Genomic DNA, 22,938 nt, shown 5'->3' on the forward strand with positions numbered 1-22,938 from the left:
ACCAGGAATATCTTACAATAGACAGTTTTCAGGTTGTCTTCTGCCAACAGAGTGACAAAAGCAACTCTTCTGAACTTAAGAGGTGAGTTCTTATTTTTGATGGCAGGATTTATGCCTTGGGCTCTCTTCTTACACTTCTCAAAACCCAGCTGGATACTGTGAATTTTGCTTAACAGGGTTTACCTTGTGCTATGTGATATTCTCATCAGAGGCAGAAATTTTATCTCAATAATCCCAATACATGTTATGCTTGGAGATGCATGGACTATTTGGGGGGAGGGGACAAGGGGCATCTAACTAGAATTACCTTCCCGGCAGTTGTAAATTGAGGTGTTTTCTGTTTCTCCTTTCAGCTTATCAAGTTTTGGTTTGGAAATGGATAAATAACTGAGAAATATTTACTCCCAAATCCTCTTCCTGGGGCTCCTGGCTTTCACTAAGCAGAAGCAGTCAGAGTCCCAGAAATGTATGTCTTAGTATACTTTGAACTGCATCTGAAAAACCCCGCTACACATTCTTGTAATTTTTCTGAACACTTTTGTGGCTGTCAGGCACTTGTAAAAAAAAAAAAGACTATAATTATATCGATAAGAGCTATTAGTGTATTTTATAATAAAATAAATCATCAATATAATGTCCTTCCTAAGAATTACAGCCACTCCTTCCTGCCACTACGCTGTTGTGCTAAGGCGTTATCTGCATTCTTATGTCTGGCATTTGCAATTTGTGATGGCATTCAGTCCTCAAACTATCCCTACTCCATGTGCATACATTAAATAAACCTAGATTAGCAAGCATTTTGGAGAGAAAACAGAGCTAGTGCAGTGCAAAGGACTGCACTTCCCTGAGGTCAGGCTCATTTGATAGTAATTATGATCTCCATAGAGTGAGACAAGGAGTGAATAAGATATTTAACACCATGTGCATTGGCTGTGAAAACCTTTTCAACTCTTGCTTTCATCCTCAAGGTTTTCAGTTTTATTAAAAATATATTGGTGTATTTTTAAAGAAATAATGACCCTTCTCTCCATTCACTTTTTTTCTTTTCGTTCAGAAACTTTTCTCTGTGTTTTCTCTCCACTTTCCAAGGATGGATGCTCTAGCACCATCTACAGCAGCATCATAAATATCCATTTTCATCACTGGGGCTTCAGTTTCAGTGTACTGAAATCTATCAGCACACTCACACAAGCTGCACTTTGTCTGCATCAGAAAATGGCCCAGAATTTCCTACCCACAGCTATTAGATTCCATTATGTTTTTAATTTAAGAGGTACTTCCTACCTACACATATTCCAGGAAACAGTTTCCTCTGCTATGTATAGGATCAGACCAATCACCATTTTTCTCCACCCATGCATTGTAAATGTTTATATGATTTATGTTACGCTTCTTAAAGTCTCTAGTCAAACTGAGCTGGGGATTGCCCTCACATAAATACATACACATAACCTCTGTTAATGCCAAAAGGAGTTGATAATCTCCAAAATATTGTGCAATAGGGTTCCCTTAATTGACACACAAGCCGTAGAAAATAGTTCAGCATCATGAGTCCCTGAACATCCCCATCAGTTGAAAGATATGGAGGATGCAGGAGCTTCTTCCTGGGAGATAAGAAGATACGCTCCCCACCAGACAGAGAAAGGGATGTAAAGGTACCAATAGAATAGTTTTATCCACATTCCACACACTGACTTAAACTCTTTATGCAACCCTAGAAGAGTAATTTTTTTGTTTTTTCAATTGTACTGCAGCCCAGTGCTTGTTTAATAATGGACACACCCTTATTTATAGCATCAGAAGTTTCTGATTAAAAGTCTAATAGAGGATAGTTATCTATGTAGGAATATGCAGTAAACCAAGCTTTTGTCAGCCATGAAAACTATCATATGATTAAAAGAGATTCACATTCCAGACCTCCTCTGGACTGAATTTAAAACCCCCTTGCCGTGGGGTGCTGTGTTCAGGGCTGGAGCACTTCCTTCTGACTGCCTCTGGGGATTAGCTCTGCCAGTCCAACACCCCTCCTGTCATTACTCAATCCATCACTCTCTATCTCGCTCTTTCAGGACTCAACTGCTCCTGCTTCATGCTTGGCCCCACAGCAAGGTCATTGCAATCCTCTCCTTGCAGGACATCAAAGTCTCTGGGAACCCAGGCAATCTCTCCTCTCCCTGCCCTTTAATAACACCACTGTCCAGTGGCTGGTAGGGGAACCCAGGCACCCCTCCTTTGCACGGGGTTCCAGCGCAGCAGAGGTAGATTAGGGGGTTTTGGGGCCCTGGGCCAGAGTATGTGAGGGCCCCTCCCCACCTCTTCTGCCTGCAGTCCCCCCTGACTGCCTCTGGCACTCCTGCTGGGGAAATGGGGTCAGGGCACAGGGGCTTGCCCTGCTCCCTGGCAGGAGCGCTGGGTGGCTGCCCATTTTTCCAAGGGCCCCCCAATTGGCCAGGACCCCTGGGCACAGTCCCCATTGGCCTAGTGGCTAATCCGCCACTGCAGCCTAGGGACCGTACAACAAGCAGTCAAGGTCTGCATAGTCTTACTGCTAGATTCCTGAGCTACTTCCTCCCTTATTGTCTCTCACCTTGATAGTGAGTGCAGTTTCTTTCTCTCCAGCCCCCTTCTACTCTCAGCTCCTGCCTTTATATAGGCCCCTCCTGTTCCTGTCCAGCTGAGCATCATCTCTAATTCATCCCTGTTCCCTGGCTCCTCCTCCAGGGGCAGCCTAGGGGGTTAATTAACCCACCTGCCAACTTAACCCCTTCAGGTCTTGTGTGGGGTGGACATGCCATCACTTCCCTGTTATACTCTGCTCCTACCTCCTGTCTTTGTAATCACTATACATGGTCATAGAATCATAGAATATCAGGGTTGGAAGGGACCTCAGGAGATCATCTAGTCCAACCCCCTGCTCAAAGCAGGACCAATCCTGAGACAGATTTTTGCCCCAGATCCCTAAATGGCTCCCTCAAGGATTGAACTCATAACCCTGGGTTTAACAGGCCAATGCTCAAACCACTGAGCTATCAGGTGTTCAGGGACAATATTATGCTGCACATTTCTTCAGGGTGAATCAAGAGGGATGATCTTGCAAGGCACCGAGCATCTCCTAAGATTCCCATTGATGTCAGTGGGAGATGAGGGCTCTCATGCCCTCTAAGAAGGATCTTGGCACCTTGCAAGACCTGGTTCAAGTGTACCAGTGTCAGTTTGAACCCGCAAGTTTGAATGCCCACCCCAGTTAGCCAGATGTCTTGGCAGGAACTTTCAAGAGACCAAGTTTTCTCCTGAGATTTCTAATGCTGCCTCTGCTGTGTTGGAAGCAGAAAGCACAAAGAGGCATGGAAATAGAAATTAATGAGAGCACATATCAGAAAGTTCAGTGTTTGATTCTAAAAATGGGGGAAAGGGTTTGTCGCGGAGGAAGAAGAGCGTTCCTATTTTATTCTCAAGGTGGTTTCCCTCCCTTTATCCTACCTATTCTGGTTGGCTTTGGCAGACTCACCTACCACTATTTATTGAAGTGAGAACCTTTTTGGTATTGTGGGGCAGGTTCATGGGAGGCTAGAAAGAGTCTGAGGCAGCATGTAGGGAGTCTGCCAGAGTGTGAGGGAGATCAGCAATTTGGGCAGCCTGAGCAGAGCGGGCAATAGCACATGCTGTTGATAGTGTGACTTTTATTTACAGGTACTTAGGCACCTGACTCCTATTGATTTCAATGGGAGTTAGTGCTTAAACACCATTGAGGATCTGTCCCTTATACTATTTTTGGTCAGTTATTGGTCGTCTGTAGCTTTTGTGGGCTATTTTACATTTGCAAAGCCAAGGTCCCTGACCACCTGCTTTTTCTGCAACTGTTCAGATGCAAAAAGTGCTGGATGTGAGTTTTTAAGACCTCCTAGTACAACTGGATGAAAAGGTCACCAAAGAAGGAAAAATTTTCCCAAGAAACTCCCCTGATGTCAAAAAATGCCCAGATAGGTTCCTAATCACTCCTCACACCAGGTGTAGAATTCTGGTCTTAATTAAGTAAGCTGGGATTAACATGTCCCTGAATGAGAGAGTTGGGGAAGGTATGGTTACATGAACCACCTGCTTCATGTTTTCAAGACATAGACTGACGTGCCAGGGTGACATCATGGTGTTAGCTGCCCAAAGTTAATGCGTTATGTGCACTAGCACTGTGTGTGACAGAATTTCAGCTGCTGAAGCGTGGAGATTAATGACCTCACAACTCTGGAGACTCTGGAGAAATTGTCGTGAATAGTGGCTCTGCTGAAGTTATTAGAAGCTTTGCCTTTGACTTCGGTGGGGCCAGGATTTCACCCCAAATATTGTTAGGCAATGGTGACCAGTCAGGAAAAATGGAGGATAGAAAAGTGTTAGGCAACAAGAAGTACCATGAAGGAGCCAATCAAACTGTACAGCGATTTGGAGTCAAATTTAAGCGAGATAGTAGGGGACTAAAGACTCACTTATTTGTAACATCACTAGTAGTACTGGTGCTGAAGTCCTTCAGGTGTGTTCCCAGGTCAGCTAGGAATATGTGTCAGAGGTAATGAGAATGCGAATGGCAGTGGGGGGGGGGGCAGTGTGGTCTTGGCAAAATATAGTGAGGCTGAGTTGAACAGAGGGAGAGAAGCATGTCAGAGACAAATAGAATGGGAGAAAAAGGAATCACTGTTCCTGAAGCAGGCACATGACCACATTATATAACTTCTGCTGCTCTGACGTCATTAATTTCCTATTAAACACACATATTATGGAAAGCAAATATTCATACTGATATGCATCTAACTGGATGGAGCATTTTAGTTATTAATCAGAAATGGATAGTATAATGTTCATAAAAAGTCAAGCGTGGAAATGAAATTTGAAAATATTTTTGCAGGGAATGTTTTTTGCATTTCAAGAGTGTGTGAGATTTCCTATTGATTTGGTTTATTTATGGCTTCCATGAATCATTCTGAGTCTAGTCAGATGAACTTATGGAGGGAAAGGATATTGAACATTTTAACAAAGATCTTATTGATACTGTAAAAAGATATTTTGAGGTATGATTTCAATATATATGAGATACCTATGAGTAATACGTGTGAGTGCTTCTACGCTGTTTCATGCCGTATTACCTCCCATTTACCAAAATTTAGGATAGTTAAAATGGGATTCGTGATTTTAAATAAGAATATACCTGACAGCTCTGTGGTTCACTATTTAACAGGTTCCTTTTTCTTGTTTCTATGTATTCATATGCCTAATTAGACATGATCTGAATATTATGAAAAGGATAGTATTAAATACCCCCTGTTATATTGGAAATATAGTTATTCCAGTTTCTCCTTTGAAATGAGATTGTTTACCTTCCATTCTGATCAGCTGCTTGTATGTTACAACCTCATGGTGAATGCTGCAATGAAAAATCAGAGCTTTATGGTATTACTAAATGGGCAAATCTATCTATCTATCTATCTATCTATCTATCTATCTATCTATCTATCTATCTATCTAAAATATGCTTTTTGAGTAACGGCCTCAGTGAAATGATCTGGTTGTGTTAAATCATTTCCTCCTGAACAATTGTGAGTACAAAACTGTCACACAATTGTCATTAACTGGCACCCTTGTTGGTAGGCTCATCAGAGAAGACAAAGACTGAATTACCATGAAAACGAAACTTCTGGAAGGAGTCCCTCCAGATTACGGTTTTGGCTTGTTGGCAGGGAATGATGGGGAAATGTAAATTGCCACTGTGTATGCTGTATCTGTTTTGTGGATAGAGGATTTCAGCCTCCAAAGATGTCAATTCAGCAGCTTTCACAAGCACTAAAAATTCACTCAAAACATTAAAATTAGGAGAAAAAAATGTGATAAAGGGTTAATATGCTGTGTGAATGCTTGTTTATATCTCTATATTGTTACCATCAGGGTGTTGATGAGCACGTATTTATCCATAAGCCACTAATTTACTGCCACTTTGCCCATGGTGTTGGAGAACCTTGTTACTTTCCAGTATCTGATTGGGAGAAGCTGACCGGAATTTTAACAGATTCATTAGAGCACTACAATGAGCTTCATGCTGCAATGAATCTTGTTCTTTTTGAGGATGCTATACAGCACATGTAAGTTTCCTTACTTTCAGTTGGTATAATGTGTGCTCTAACAAAGATAATCACTGAAGTGCAAATTCGTTTAAAGGTGACCTGCAAGGGTATTAAAAATAACCTCACATATCTTTAGAGCGGTGTGCTGAGTGCCCCAAGTGACCAGACTAAGCCAGGCATTTAGCACTGTTTTAAAATAAAATGTAACAGTTTTTACTTTTAAAGGTTCCAAGAAACCTCGACCCACTGTGAATTGTTGGCTTCCTCTCAGTGTGACCCACCAAGCATGCTGCTGATCACATCAAATCCACAGTAGAGTCCTGAGGCAGACTGCAGCTTTACCCGTTACGATATTTTAAGACTCGTTATTACAATATTATATTGATTTCAAACATTTTACATTTCTATGTGGGAATGAAATAAAGGCTATTTAAAAACACTTTAGAAATCTGCACAATACTCTAGGAAGGGGGTTTAATTAACTCCCCAGGCTCACTCCAGTCTGAAGTGGGGTTCTGTGGTGAATATGACATCTCCTGTTTAGTCCATGCCAGGAGATCATCTACAAGAGGAGGTATTGATCCAGTGTGTCTAGACTTTGCAAAGGCTAAAAAAGAGGGGTGGGGGGAAGGGAACTAAAGTAAGATTTACATTTTTAAATTCCTTTGGGGGGATTTTCTGGGGGCATCCCTTGCATGTTTTGTAAGATGATTGTTTATTGATAAAATTATTTTACAGGCCATTTTTAATACAGACCTAGGTTTTGCACCTAGGGAGCCAAATTTAGCTCTGTTTTAACTCCATTGTCTTCTGCTTTGTTAGGTTTATTTAATTCTTTTACATTTATTTTAGCCCAAACATGTGCTAGACACTCACTGCATGTGTAAGTTAGGATTACTCACATGAGCTAAGATTTGCAGGATCCGTTATTAAAATTAAGCGTTCACAGATTTTGCTGTTTGTTCACTTTTTGCATTCCATTTAGCTTAAATAGTAAAACTATTTTGCTTTGTATATGATGTTTCACCTTCTGGTTCTTATATATTTGTACAATGCCAGTGTTTTTGAGCTCACAACATTATAGGTGAAATTTAAGTCCCCATCCCCTGCCAAATTCCGCCCTCCCTCCCCCCCCCCCCCCCGTCACTAAAATGTGATACAAAATAAGAAAATATTTCTGTTTGCTGGTTTTTGGAATCCCTGCCCTCCCTTCCTTCCCCCCCGTCCTCGAAGCCTAAAATGGGGGTCTGTATCCCTCGGCACAGCAAAAAGGCCTCTCAAAGATACCTATGAATTGTGAACAATATGTTCCATTTTGAGAAATGTCATTAGATTCACCTTGAGACAAAACTAGAAATACAAGTCAATGGTGGAGGATCCCCAAAGGAATGTAAAAATTCTTCCACTGGGCCCAGAGCAAAAAGCATATTAGCTCTTCATCTTGTTTGGATTTTGTTAATCAAGAAAAATGTACTTAATTACTCCGACAGGAAGCAGTGCATGTAGAGGCTGAACTGAGCCTGAGACCAGATGTCACGTAGCCTGAGAGAGCATAAGTTTCTTGTGCTACTTCACTGTTAATAGAGTAGAACCTCATCAATTATGGTAGCTAAAAGAACTCTATATTTTACTCAAGTGGGAATGTAATTAAGCCACATGATAGAGGCTTTGTCCTTTTACTGCTGTACATAGTTGGTTTTGTCTTGACAATCTTAAATGATGTTTTTGTTCGACGTTTTTCAACATGGAAATTACAGGAACAGGCAATTGGGGAATATATTGACTGGTTCATATCTAGTTCACCAGTTTGAATGCAGTCAGTGACAGTAGTGACCAAAAGTGACTGCCATCTGCTGGCTGTATTTGAAGAAGGTCTCAGTCCAGTTCCTAGTAGATAGGTGTCCACATCCTACAGATTACCACTGGCACTAGCTGGTAGTTCCAGCAGAAAAGCCAGAGGCATACATAGGGACAGGAGTACTCTGAGGTATTCTCTCCAGGTTAGAGTTTAGGCACATGGGAGGGCTTTGTGACGATGCCTGCAGTAATCCAGACCATGACATCGCACATCTGTTCTGTGAATAAATTAAGGGATTTACACTACCTGGGAGCTTTCACAAGCATTACATAAAAAATAACAGGAATGCTTAATTAGTAGAGGTGGGCCCAAAGCAAAAACCTCAGATCCAAGTTCCACCCCCAAATATTAGGAGGATGGCAATCCAGACTGGGACTTTGCAGCTTGGATCTTTCTGTGAAAATCACACTAACATTTTCTAGCCCATAATCTTTGATAGATTACATACGATGGAAATGTCTGCTACCAAGCAAAAATAAAAACACTGTGCTTTAATCTCATTTCCATAGGTGTCATGTCAGCTGCATTCTTGAGGCCCCATAATTGGAGTTGGAGGTAAGGGCAAGCAAAGTTGGTGCTGCTTAGCAGCCTTTCTCAGCTCCCTGGCAGTTTTCCAAATAGCTCTTGGTAAAGGAAATGCTATTCATGATCTCAGGGTAAAAGTTTTAATTTCTTTTGACATACTGTTTTCATTTCACAACATTCATTGAATTACCCACTTTCTGTCAGTCAATGATGGGAGATTACTTGCTGTACATGAGCAATGAATAACAGATTATTTTATATGTGTACACATGTCTGTGCATAGCGATGGAAGCCCTCAACACGTGATTGTGTCTTTTGCCTCTCCCCATCACTTCTGTAAAGTTGTATGTTGTGAGCCTAGACATGTATTGATTGGTTTCCCCCTTACCAGAGGGAACATCCAATAGTTTGTGAAGATGACTTTCTAGCTGCTTTGTACTGAGTGGTGCAAAGCAGCTGAAACAGGGGATATGTCACACTGTATACATTTTTTTTATGTGAATTGTTTTCTGTCTCCTTTTTTGTCTTTCATCTCACAGTCTCTGCTAAGGAATCACTAACCAAATCTCATTTAATTCTGAGTTTAACTTTCAAACTCTGTGTTTGAGAGGATTAGAAATTAGGCAAGGTAAATTCACCCAGTTTAGCATGGACTAAATCACTAAAGCACACATAATATCTTAAGCTTAACTGTGGCCAGCTTTTGTTTGTGACCTAACTGTGGCAATTGTTCATATTGGCCTGTAGCCATAACATCTCGACTAAGGGCCAAATTTACTAGCTGGAAGTCAGTGGACTTGTATTAGAGTAATTTAGCCTCGAGAGAGAGAGAGAGAATGTGTGTGTGTGTGTATATATATATATAAATCAGTGGATAACTTTATTTCATATTGCTGTAATTCCTTAAAAATAAAAGGGGCTTTACCCCATTGTAACTGACAGATTAAAATATAAAATTTATAACCTTCAGAAAATACATGGTCAAAACTATGATGTTATTACCAATTTCCTAAATGCTTATTTCTATAAAAGAGTAGAAGAGCTCCAAAGAAGGCTCTAAGTAACTAAGAATATGGTCATAATTACAAAAGTAAAAATAAGTTTTACATTTATTATACATAATATAATATAAGTAATTAAAGAATATTATGTAATAGAGTCAGATAGCAGAAACTCAAGCTACAGAAAAAAGATTTGTTAGTGTTCTCATCAGCAGAATCTTGCGATCGAGAAACTTACTCCTGTATGTCTAAGAGGAAGGTGGTAGGTGGTAGTTTTCTCTTTCAGTATTTCATCCTGGGGAGCAGGGCCGGCTCTGGCTTTTTGGCCGCCCCAAGCAAAAAAAACAAAACAAAACAACAACAAAAAAACAGGGTGGCCAGAACTGCAAAGCCAGGGTGCAGGGGGACGTGCCCGGCTAGCGGAGGAGAGGGGGAGGGAGTGAGGGGGAGAAAGAGAGAAGGGGGGCGGCCAGGGCTTCAGCGGGGCGCTACCATGCGGCCCCAACCGCTGCGCCGCCTGCTGCTCCGGTCGGCTGGGAGGGAAGGACATGGACTGCCCTGCTGGGCTTGCTGCAGGGTGCTCCCATCCTCCGCGCCGCCGCCCCCTACAGGGTGGACGGAGCAGCACAACAAACCAAAAAAAAAAAAAAAAAAAGCGGCCGTGCCGCCCTAGGATTGGGCAGAATGCCGCCTCGAATAATCTGCCGCCCCAAGCACCAGCTTGCTCGGCTGGTGCCTGGAGTCGGCCCTGCTGAGGAGATGAATATTTCAACATCGTCTGGCAAAGAATTCCACAGGGTGACTGTGTGTTGTATGAAGAAATACTTCCTTTTGTTTGTTTTAAACCTGCTGCCTATTAATTTCATTTGGTGACTCTTAGTTCTGTGTTATAAGGAGTAAATAACACTTCCTTATTTACTTTCTCCACACCAGTTATGATTTTATAGACCTCAATCATATCCCCGCTTAGTCGTCTCTTTTCCAAGCTGAAAAGTTCCAGTCTTATTAATCTCTCCTCATACGGAAGCCGTTCCATACCCCTAATCATTTTTGTTGCCCTTTTCTGAACCTTTTCCAATTCCAATTATCTTTTTTGAGATGGGGCAAACACATCTGCATACAGTATTCAAGGTATGGGCGTACCAGGGATTTATATAGAGGTAATATTATATTTTCTATCTTATTATCTATCCCTTTCTTAATGATTCCCAACATTCTGTTCACTTTTTTGACTGCTGCTGCACATCGAATGGATGTTTTCAGAGAACTATCCACAATGACTCCAAGATCTCTTTCTTGAGTGGTAACAGCTAATTTAGATCCCATCATTTTATTTGTATATTTGGGATTATGTTTTCCAATGTGCATTACTTTGCATTTATCAACATTGAATTTCATCTGCTATTTTGTTGCCCAATCACCCATTGTTGAGAGATCCTTTTGTAGCTCTTCGCAATCTGCCTGGGACTTAACTATCTTGAATAGTTTTGTATTCGCATATGATAGTCAAAGTACTGTTGTGGTTTTTTAAACAATGTGTTCTGCACTGGATTTATGCATGCCTTTAGTGTCCATACTTCCCCATGTAAAAAACAAGAATAGAGTATGCCACATGAAGAATTTGTATTCATCTACATTTCTCTGTTTTTAACTTGGATTCTCATGCCTGTGAAGATTTGTCATCTTCATACATTTTTATGTGGAGTTTCAGGGGCGGTGCAGTGATCTTCATGGCAACATAGCACTTTTTTATTGAGGACCCAGTGGTATCTAAGCAATGTTTGGAAGACAAACTGATGATGGTTGCTCTGAAATTATTAGATACATTGTCCCTAGGTATCACCAAAATGGTGGCACAGAAATAAATGTTTCAGCTCTGGCCTGTTGTAATCCTTTCCTTGTTTTCTGTATGCAATAAATAAAGTAATAAATAGAAATGTGGTTTTACTATAAAAGGACATTAACATTATTTACCATCTGTAATTTATTGTTGGGACAAAATGATCTATAGCTGAAAAATTACAAATGAACAGGCCATGTTTATCTCTAGTGCAACTATACTGAATTTAGTAGAGTTATTCTAGGGGTTAACTTGGCCCCATATGTGATCTATAGAATTACTGTAGCTTTGACATTCCCAAGGGCCTAGAAAATAAGCAGATGTGATCAATACAGGTGACCTTCAGTATTTTCCTCTCATCACCTTTTTAAAATATATCTCCCTTTTGAATGTTTCCATACCATATTTGGCCCAGATTTTGCATTGCAAATTCCACAGATGCAACTCAGAGTCACACAGAGATGACCTATTGAAGTGAATGGGGCTATAGGTGGGTGCCACCCATGTGGTTCTCAATGCTAGATCGGTGCCTGACTGAATGAACCAGCTGTACTCACATGTTCATCTGCTCAGCCTGCTCTGAACCGTGCATCTCAGTTTTGAGTTGCATGCCCTTTGGGGCTTCAGCAGATGCACAGATATTGTATGTATGTTACTTATCTAGAAACAACAGTACAAAAACATCCCGTTGTTCTTCTCTTTCATACGACCATTCTGTCGATCCCAAAATACGAGTCAGAGTTTTTCATGAATTGGTCCTTAAATCTGATTTATGTACTCCATAGCATCATGGTTTGCTTTTCACAAAACACCATCTACTCAAGTTTTACTTGACTTTTATAATCTGGCTGAAATGTATCTTCCTGATATTCACAATGATTTAAATTCCTGCTCCCCCCACCTTCAGAAATGCTTGTTTCACTGCTTCTCTCTTACTAGTTATAGTCAATGTGTCCTGTCTAGAATCCCAGCATTTTACTGGAAAACTAAACAGCATACAGGAAAACATTTGTGATGGAAAGTAGGAAAATACAGTCTGAGGAACAACCAGCATGGGCTTATAGGGTAATCAGCAAGCTGATCTGAGAGAAAAATGATTGTTCACTTTTTTGGGTAGCCTTCCCTGTCTTTCTTTTTGACGGTGGCTAGATCTTCAAATTGTTAATTATGTACTGCCCTCTAGGGATTTGTGTTTTGCTTGTGGCAATCTGCTTGCAGGCCTTAAGGGATCCATTTATTACAGTCTGTATTTCTCATATGGAATGCTTACTTCTCTCCTCTTCACCTTTTTTTTGACCTTGATAGTAACTTTGAATATCTCCTGTTCCAGATATCATTATTTTTAAGTTGCTTTTTAACCTCTTTCAGGTTGTGTTTTTTTTTTTTAATTGACTATTGGCATCTTGCTTGTCCTGTGGTTTTGTGTTTTGTGTTCAGTAGATTTTAAGTAGGCATGCATGTGTGTGTCTACACAGGGAATGTGTGCATATATATGAGGAAATCTATATCATAAATACAAATTCCTTTCATATTATTTTAATAAAACAGATTTTTAACTTTTAATTTGTGATATTTCCAAGGGAGTGTTTTTCTTAATGTTTATGTATATTCATACTGTGGAAATGACCTATTGTATTTCCTATCTCCGAGTGATGTTTCCACCCTTTATTTTAAAGTTGTAGTGAAGAATATTAGCACTGTTCCTTCTCACAGGTGCTCAGATACCCTATGAGTCTTTTCTTGTTTTAATTAATGACATGCAAGCATCAGGTAAAAAATAATAACAACAATGAAAACTAATTTTTGTTGCACTTTATAAAGTAATATATAAAACTCAAATCATGCAGGTTAAGAAGACCACCGGAGAAATCTTTGCAGGTTTAAAATAAAGAACATTGACAAATATATTCATGATCGGAAATATAACATCTTAAAATGAGCAAAGGGCAGCAGGATTTGAATAGGCTTCATCAACAGAGGGGAGAGGTCAGCTGTGGAGATTAGTTATAGGAGCTAGCTATTAAGTCACCTCTGTGACACCAGTAGAACAATCTGCTTAACATAATCATGTGCAATCAGCAAAAATGCTGTTTATTACAAAATGTTTTTCCCTTTTAATATTGTTATTTAAAATGGCGCAATGTAAGGTGCTCACATTTTCATTTCATGAGTACAAAGTCTCATTATTAATGATTTGTGGTGCTTTCATGACATTGTTTTTCAAAGTACAAAGTTGTTGGGAGATAGCTCTCCAAACCTACTTTTGCTTAAGTAGTTGAAGGCTTGCTTTTAGATGGGTGAGGCTTGGTCCTTATATTGTCCTCATAGACACTTGTGAGTGATAAAATGTTTAATGATACTACATCAAGCAGGCTAATCTGCAGTCTTACATTACACACCTGTGTTTGAGTTCATTTGGCCTTCTTAACAACTTGATACCAGCCGTCTCTTTGAAGTGTATATTACTGAGTTCTAAGAACTGGCAAAAGTGGGTGAGGGATTGTCTAATAAAATACTTTAGCTTAGACTTACAGTATGCAATACTTATACTTTGATTTGTCACCTATTTACATCGTTGTTTCTCCCTGTTGATACGAAGGGTGGTCTGATGAGGTATCCGAATCTTGATTGATTGAAGGCCAAAGTTTGGAATTTGGGTTTCAGGCTGAACTAGGAGTAGAGTTTATATTCAGGTTTGTGTGTGCTGAAATTTCACTAGCTGTTCCCATAAGACTTAGATCCAAATTAGTATAAATCTCAAAAGATCCGCTCCTTCCACCCCCAAGCTTTCCTTCATCTTTGGCAAAAAACTTGTGAGAATGGATGTTCTTGTAAGATTTCCCATATCCTGAGTATATCCAGACTGGATTTGGTAATAGGAGTTTCGATGGGAATTAAGTACTTTTGAAAATCCCACTAGGCAACTAATACCTTTATAAATTTGGCCCAAAGTGTATGTGTTTGTGCATGGCCCAACAACTTTAATGCAAAATAACTATTGACAAGCAGTGCCTTATTCCCCTCTAGAAATATGTTTCAGCTAGGGCTGCCCTATTATAAACAGACCTGAGGAACTAAGTAAATGGGCCATTTTATGTGGTGGACTGTATTCTCTCATTTGTCTACATGAACTCCACCTGCCCTTCCCTGCATTAGTGAATACTGCTGTCCATAACATAGTGATTATTGGCAGCAGGTTGCCACAGCTCATACTGTGACATGAAGAGAGGTGGCTCTGCACCCAAAGGGATCATGGACCCCTCGTTTCTGTGCTGAGTTATGTGGGTTGTGCAAACTTGAGGAGCACAATAGTCTATTCTTGCAGTGGGGATTTGCAGCAGTCTGGTAGCAGGCATGACAAATCTGGGATAAGTGCAGATGTTGTTCCAGAGGGAATCCGTTGGACAAGGGGCCATGGTACCATCAGGCAATTTTGGGGGTTTAGTGCATGGTAAGTGAAGTGGTCAAATAGAGGCCAGGTGTAGCTAGCTGGTGTTCTCTAAGGGAGGCCACCTAAAGGTGACCTCTCCCTTAGTGAGGACATGGTCTGACAGTTTCTTTTACTTTATCCATAAGCTGTGTCTCTGCAGTGCTCCATCTCTGGGAAGAAGAGAGTGCTAAAATGTCACTCAAAAAGAATAGTGTGGGTGTGTGCTGTGACTCTTTATTGCCGGATTTTCTGTGGGTTAAGCATCCGTGCATTCAGTGTTCTGGAAGGGTGTTTTTGGGCAGTGAGTTTTCCTTGTCTTGAGGAAGTGGTGGTATAACTGAAGGCAGAAGGAGGCTTCCTGGGAACACCTCACTAACTCAGTTACCAGCTCTGCCCTCCTCCTGAGCCTTTCATCCCCCCCAGTAAAAGTTGTGGAGAAAGGAAGGTGGCAACCAACAGGCTGTGAGGAGCACATCTATCAGCTGGAGGCAACACAGGGGAGTGAGGGTAGCCCATACATTGTACTCCCCTTTGGGGGTTAGGATAGTGGGAAGGGGTTCTGCACAACCCTCTGTAGCATTGTAGAGGTGCGAAGTGGCCCATTCATTTCAATTCATCTGAAAACCCCATGGTGATGAATACAGCTTGACACAATAGCCCATTCACCTCAGTGGGTGTTCTCCTTCGACTCTCCCGCAGTCTATGCCAGCCCCTATTGTCAAATATCAGTTTTCAAGACAGCTTTGGTAGGCACATAGGTTTTAGAGCAATTTGAATATTAAAATCAGCTCCTTATTGCAAGGTGCTACATTTGAGGAATGCCTGCACCAAGAGAGACAGGCATACCAATATTCAACATAATCTCACTATGCACTTGGATTTTGGAGCATTTTGAAAATTAAAAGCAGGTCATAATATGGGCAACCATATATTGGACCTTTGATCAAATGAGCCCAGATTTGCACCACAAACTCTACCCAGACCCTGTGGTAGCATAGCAATATTGTGCTGGGGCAGTAGAAACATGACAATTAACATTACACCAGGATTTTCATTTTAACAGAAATTAAAATGATATAGAAAAATTCTCTCTCTTGGGGTTAGAATATTATTTCTAAGAGTTTATTTTAGTTTGGATGCTGCTTGAGACCCCGTCCTCCCCCATAGCAGTTTGGGGTGAGGGAATATCATTTGAGATTTGCTTTAAAAAGGACCGTGTGTCTAAGATTTTTCTACTGTCTGACATTTCCTTCCGAACCCATTTTCACAGGAACTACTGCTCTTTGAGGAATGAAATTGATAGGGGTGATCACTTGGTTTGTGTCGATTGGATGGAATTATTGTAGAATGTTGAAATTTGTTTTGTGTGTTTTATTTTTCATGTTTTGACTGATGACTATCCTGGTGCTGAAATAGTCAATAGCACCTTACACTGGTCCTTAGAATAAAGTTCTGTTTTATGGGTGCATTTCCTAATGCTCAACAACCCCTTTGATCATGCTAGCATTGATGAGAATCACAATGACTTGCTTTGCTTTGGTTTCATGTTATGGGGGAGGGGGCTGTATCTTCAAAACCCCTTGCACAAGCAGCTTCAAATTTGGCTCACTAATCCTACCCCGGATTCCCATGAGACACAGCAATTTTCAAGATGAGTCAACATGTGGATTTTAGAGCATATAGAGAAATGGGCTGTTAAACAGTAAACTAGTCTCAATATTAACTATAGTGATGCTACAGCCCCAATATAAACTGAGAGAATCCACCACCTAATAGTATAACTATGAAATTAAAGGAGACCATGAATCCATACCTCCACCATGGTCTGACATGTTTTATTGTCTTCCCAATAATGAGTTTGCAAAGCCATAGAGAGCCACATCAAAAAGGAAATGTATGGATATCCGTAAACTTTCCCAATCAAGTGTTTACCTTTTATATTGCCTTTTATTTGTCTCTCTCTTTTAAATTTCAGTTAGAAAAAAGAAAAGCTCAAGTTTATTTCCGCTATTTTTTATCTGCAAGCTAGTGATTTATTAGGATTAGAGTGAATTTGCTGTTTCTCACAGCTTTTACCGGCTAAACGGGGAAAAAACCAAGACAACTAAAAAGAGCTAAAATTAAGTGGCAGTCCTATTGCACTGCATACTTTTAGAAAGTGTTCTGAGGCATAATGTATTAAAATTCTCTATAATTAATCCTTGTTTGCCAGGAAAATATTCAACCATGTCAGGAAATTATCTGTGAGGAATAAGCACTTTCCTTCCCCTGTTCCAATTTGTGTTGGTGGGTGGGGGAGAGAGAGGAAAAATAGCACAGATGCATTCAGTATTGTACAAAGAGCATGTATGGGCATTTCAATCGCTGATATTTCACTATGTTCTGATGCTAATGTAAGATATGTTGTGTTTGCATTTATAATTAAGATGAACAGATGGTGAAGACTTAGTTTAGAGTACTACTGTACATCCATTAAAATAATCTCTGCTGACAGTGATTCTTCACTATAACAGGAATTTAATTGCATATATATCACATACACATTAGAAAGAATTCTGTCTTTAGCCATTTGCTCCATTAGGACAGTAGTAAGACTTCACCAGAACAGGATTTGTGCTGGAGACTCCATAGAGGAACAGATGCAGCTCTGCAGACTGTATTGAATTGCATTAATTCATGAACACTCTGTGATGACTCAAAGAGAAAGCAATTTATTAAAATATGGGATTTCTTATTAAAAACACATTTTGAAAGGGGGAGGGGAATCTGGAATCTGTCTGATGTGCCTGATCCCGATTCTATTTCTATTATGAAGTAATGCCACTGACTTTACTGGAGTTACTCCTGACTCAATTCCAGTTCAGAAAGGTACCTAAGCAGGTTCCTGATTTTAAGCATGTGTGCTGTGTCTCAGACTTCAATGGGACTACTCATGTTCTTAAAGTTAGATACATGCTTAAGTGCCTTACTGAACTGGGGCCTTAAACTGGTGTAAGTGGGAGCAGAATCAAACCATTGTCCGCACGTTTGTTTTATATGGAAGCTACAAACAATGGCATTTTGCAATTCATTATTATTATTATTGATTGCATTATAACATTTTGTGCTTTTCATTTGAGGTTCTCAGAGGTTCACAAACATCAGTTAATAAACAGAGACTCACAACACCTCTTTGAAGTGGGCACCATTTCTTAGCCTTTGTATAGACTGGTAAACTAAGGCACAGAGCTGCTAAGTAGTAATTTACCCAGCATAATACAGCAAGTCTGTTGTAGAAGTTGTAATATATAAAACTCTGTTTTTTTTAACTATACCACATTCCCTCTTATATGATTGCCGTTCTTATGAAAGTAAAATCAATTGAGCTCAGATTTAGAGGGGGGATGGTCAGAAACTATTATTTGTTAGTTATATGCCACCCCTGACCCTGCTTTTCTGGGAAGGGATGCTCCCTCCACAGTCATTGTGGTCTATAAAACTAAATTATTATGGTAAAATCAGGAAGGCCAAAATATCCCCATAAACACTAATTGATCTAAATTGGTACTGTTTGCAAATCAAAGGACTATAAAGGGGGTGGGGGAGAGAGACAGGCTGGGAGCCAAAGGACCTAAAAAGGCAGCAAGTTTTAGAAAACATTCATTTGACTAATTTGCTCAACTTAATAAGGAAAGGATGGTTTTATTTTGAGATATAGAAGTAATGATTGATTAGATGGGCATTATATTTACAATATGTGGGATGAAGAATGGCTGTGAATAGGTATAAAAAATATCTCACTGAGAGTGGAATAATCCATGAATCAGAGGAGGCAAAGCACAAAATACCAGAACACGGAGAAAGGGTTTAAATAACCACCAACCAAATCTTGGAAGTGGTCCAAAGAACCAGAGAACAAAAAAGGAACTACATGCAGAATAATGGTTTTAGACAATAGAGAGCGAGAGAGAGCGAGAGAGAGCTACAGATGCTTTTGAATGGCATATGAGATCTTTAATTATAATTACCTAAATTTAAGGTCAAGACACCTGTGTATTGCTGTCTCTGGGGAACTGATTGAAAAATCAGAAGTAGCACTGAATCTCGGTGATATCAGTTCTGAAATTTCTTATAGAAATTTTGATATTACTAAGTAGGTGTCTTTGTTATTATTTCTTATTTGTATTACACCTAAAGATTCTGACTGAGATTGGGGCCCCATTGTGCTGCACTGAAATCCATGACAATAAGATTGAGTCTCTTATCACTTAAAATAAAATGTAAAATTAAAATCCATGAATCCCCACAGGGGTAAATGAATTACTGACCAAAAATTAAGACCATCCCATCTTAACTAACTCTGATCTCCCATTCATTTCATATTTTGCATCTTAATAATTCAGACAAGTGAATTATGTCTTTTCTTACAAATTAACTTTGTAGCTAATCAGGTAATAAAACCTCAGATTTGTTGCCAAGAGTGACACCCTAATTAAGAAGCAGCAGGGGTAGCAGACTCTTGATTCCTAGACTAAGGGCTTATCTTCACTACTGCGCTACATTGGTACAGCTGCGTCTGGTGAAGACACGCTATGTTGATGGGAGAGAGCTCTCCCGCTGACATAGCCCAGTGTAAGTAGACATGGCTTCCACACCCTGAGTGACATAAATTACATCATGTTTAGCGGTAGTGTAGATTAAGCACATACCTATGGTGATACCAAGTGTCCCCTGTTACTAACAATGCCACTTAACGTCACTCCAGTTAGTTTATTATCCATCATAAGATCTTGTGCTGATTTTTGGGCACAGGAATATGCCGATATATCCGATGCTTGAACTGAGGCATTGTATGCAACAGTCTGGTATAGCAATCTATGCTCTTGTTGTACCATATCTAGCTGACACATCATACCAGTGCAATGTTGACCTTTTGATTCTTGCTTGGCTGCCTTGTTGTAATGCTAGCTTTGAGCTAAAGAAAGCGCATGGACAGCCCAATAAATGTTGGGCTACACAGAGAAGAGATCCCTGAAGGAGAGAGACCTTTCAAAGAAAAAAATCCCATACCCTGGGAGCTCATCCTGGAACATGAGTGGCAAGAGCCAATCCCAAAGCAAGAACAGTGGAAGTAGATGCCAGAGTCTTCTGCTAAACATGTAGTTAGAGAGGAGCCAAAAGAGAGAATGGGATGGAGGGAGGGAAATGAACATGAGGGTAATGAAGAGCGATTGTGGGGTTAAAGAAGGTAGTGAGGGGAAAGGATGTTTTGAGGTAAGATTTCAGGGAAGAGAAAATATTAGAAGTTGAAGAGGGAACCAGGAATGGAGTACAGCCGAGAGCTAGGAAAGGACATAAAGCTGCTGGGGGAAGGGCAGAGGTAAAAGATCCTCTGGAGAAGTGGAGCAGGGAAATGAGAGAGAGACAGGAAAAGAACACAAAGGAAGGAAGCAAAAGAGAAAATGGGATGAAGAAAGTGGAAGATGGAAGTAGAGACAGACACTTGGAAGAAGTAGGGTGACCAGACAGCAAGTGTGAAAAATCGGGACAGGGGGTGGGGGTTAATAGGAGCCTATATAAGAAAAAGACCCAAAAATCTGGACTGTCCCTATAAAATCGGGACATCTGGTCACCCTAGGAAGAAGAGAACAAGAGAAAGGAATAAAGAAATAAAGGGAGAAAAGCTGAAAGAAATGACTTTGAAGTTGGATGATTTTGTGTGCATTTGGTCCCGTTAGAGCTGCTCACAATTTTTTGACAGGAAAATTTTTTTTAGGTTTTTTTAAAAAAAAATCAACATTTTGAATTTTTTTCCCTACCTCTCCCCCGCTCCTCCCCTTTTTTTGCCCACTGAATCAATAGAATCATATCTAAAGGTTTTGCTTTTTCTCAGTTTTGTTTTCCACTCTAACTTTTCAAAACTATTCCAACTTTGGAAAAGTTACAGAGTGCTAAAAGGAAAAATTGAAACACTGTAATATTGCCAGTCCAACATTTTTCAAAAATTGAGGAAATTATGTCAAGTTAAAGAGTAGTAGTTATAATTAAAGTGAGGGAAAAAAGGAAGGGAGGGAGACAGAAAATCCTTACATTGACAATAAAAATAAATAATAAAATATAAAAATAAAAAAACCCAAAATGTTTGTTTTCAAAAAGTCAACTGAAAGGAAGAATTAAGAATATAAGAATAAAAAGTTTCAACTGAATGGTTTTTGTTAGAAAAAATTTCAGGGAGGTTTTTTTTTTTTTTTACCAGCTCACATGCTTATTTTATTGTATTTCAGGGCAGAACAGAGGAAGCTCAAAGGCCAGAAAGTCCATTTTAAAGCCAGGGCAATCTTTGGACCCACTGTGACCCTAGGGGGCAATCATAGCTGTGGTTGTGGAGTGGGGTGTTCTGTCCAGTTGTTGGCTGGAGGGCATAATCAAGCCTTTTGTGCTAGAATTTAAGCTTTGGAGATAAAGATATCATGAAAGAAACCAAATGAATTTTTGTCACCATTGTACGTACTAACCCCCTGTTGTACTCCATCTAGTTCATGGATCAGTGTTTGCATTGACATTTGAGGTAATTTGGGCTGGTGATAATGACTGAAGAGAGCAGTGGAGATGGATATACTGGGAAAATGAGAGAGGTTCCCGTGGTGAAATTCTGGATAAAAGCAAGAAATTAACCGCTGTCCAGGCCAAGTAACTCGGAGTCAGACCACCATCATTTTGATTGAAGTAGCAAGAGACAGCAAAAGAGCCTGTTCTAGATGAGAACAAGCACAAAGGTGGAAAGACTGACGGGGGGGGGGGGTGTTTAGTGAATCAAAAGCACCTACTAACTAAAAATAAATAAAACGAAAGGAGAGGATTCAAACTTCATTTCTTGTAAGTTTTACTGAGATAAAAGAAAGCTTAGGAGATGCAATGGAGAAGTATTGCTTGATTTGTTTGAGAGAGAGTGTGAATAATGTAGTAGGAATAGCAGAAAATGATGGATATAATAATTAGAATTTAGATAAAAGAGTATCCAAAGACATGTACAAAATCTTTCACGTGCAATATGATTGGTAAAGCAGGCCGTGTGGCTAGAGCAGGAAACTGAGAATCAGAAGTCCTGGATTTTGTTCCTGCTACTGACTATATGGTGGTTAGTTATTTGTATGACAGTAGTGCCTATTGAAGACCAGGCCCCGTTGTGCTAGGTGTCTAGTGAGAAGCTGTCCCTGCCCCAAAGAATTTAAAAAGACAAGACAGGGTGGGAGGGGAAATAGAGACACAGAGCAATGACATGACTTGCTCAAGGTTACACAGCAAATCAGTGACAAACCAGGAATCGAGCGCAGATCTTTTGACTTCCTGGCCAGTGTCTTATCTACTAGACCATGGTGCCCTGCTAAGGGATGTAGCGTGTGTCTACACAGCTGGGCGGTGTAATTCCCAGGGGAGGAAGACCTACCCCTGCTCGGTCTGCTTGAGCTAGCATGTAAAAATAGCAGTGTGGCCGTAGCAGCACAGGCTAGCTGCCTAAAAACAATCCTGCCCAACCCACCGCCCATGCTGCTGCAGCCACACTGTTATTTTTAGGCACTTGCTCAGAGTGTAAGGACCAGAGCCCAGGTCTGCAGAGCCTGGGGCAGTTGATATTCCCACAGTTCCATGAAGAGGCTATGCAGAGGTACAGCCAGGGAGTAATGTGGAGAGTAGGTGTTCCAGGACATACTGCCCACAAGACCCAGAGTGACAGTACTTTGTGGCCCTCTGGTTGGCCAAGTGACCCTATTTACCCTCAGAGGCTGCCCCAGGAAGTTGTCTCAGCAACTACAGAGACCATGGCCCGCTGAAACGCCAGACTTTGCCTTGTCTCCTAATCTCTGGGCTCTGACTCCAGCCTGAGTTTGACCCTGACTCCTCCTGCCTCTTGAGTTTAACCTGGTACTGCCTCTGATCTCTGTCTTTGACCCTGGCCTGACTCTGACCCTGACTCTTGTTTATGGGACCTGGCCTTGCGATTCCTCCAACTCCTTCTTGGCAACTCCTGGCCCTAGTAGGAAGACCTCAGCCCAGCTGTGACTGGTAGGCCAGACTGCCTGAGCCCTGATTCCTTACACAGAGCCAGTGTGTATATGTCTACCTGCATGGGAAATTACACCTTCCAGGTGCTGTGTAGACATCCTTAGTGCATAACACTAGGCATGTCACTTCAGGCCAAA

General features: G+C 40.5%; 1 pseudogene; it reads left to right on the forward strand.

The window, feature by feature from the left end:
• LOC128845246 (dynein axonemal heavy chain 11-like) overlaps positions 1-22,938 on the forward strand; it is a 233,488-nt pseudogene that overhangs the window by 114,132 nt on the left and 96,418 nt on the right.

The sequence above is a fragment of the Malaclemys terrapin genome, chromosome 11, assembly GCF_027887155.1.
Source record: "Malaclemys terrapin pileata isolate rMalTer1 chromosome 11, rMalTer1.hap1, whole genome shotgun sequence".
Lineage (NCBI taxonomy): Eukaryota > Metazoa > Chordata > Testudines > Emydidae > Malaclemys > Malaclemys terrapin.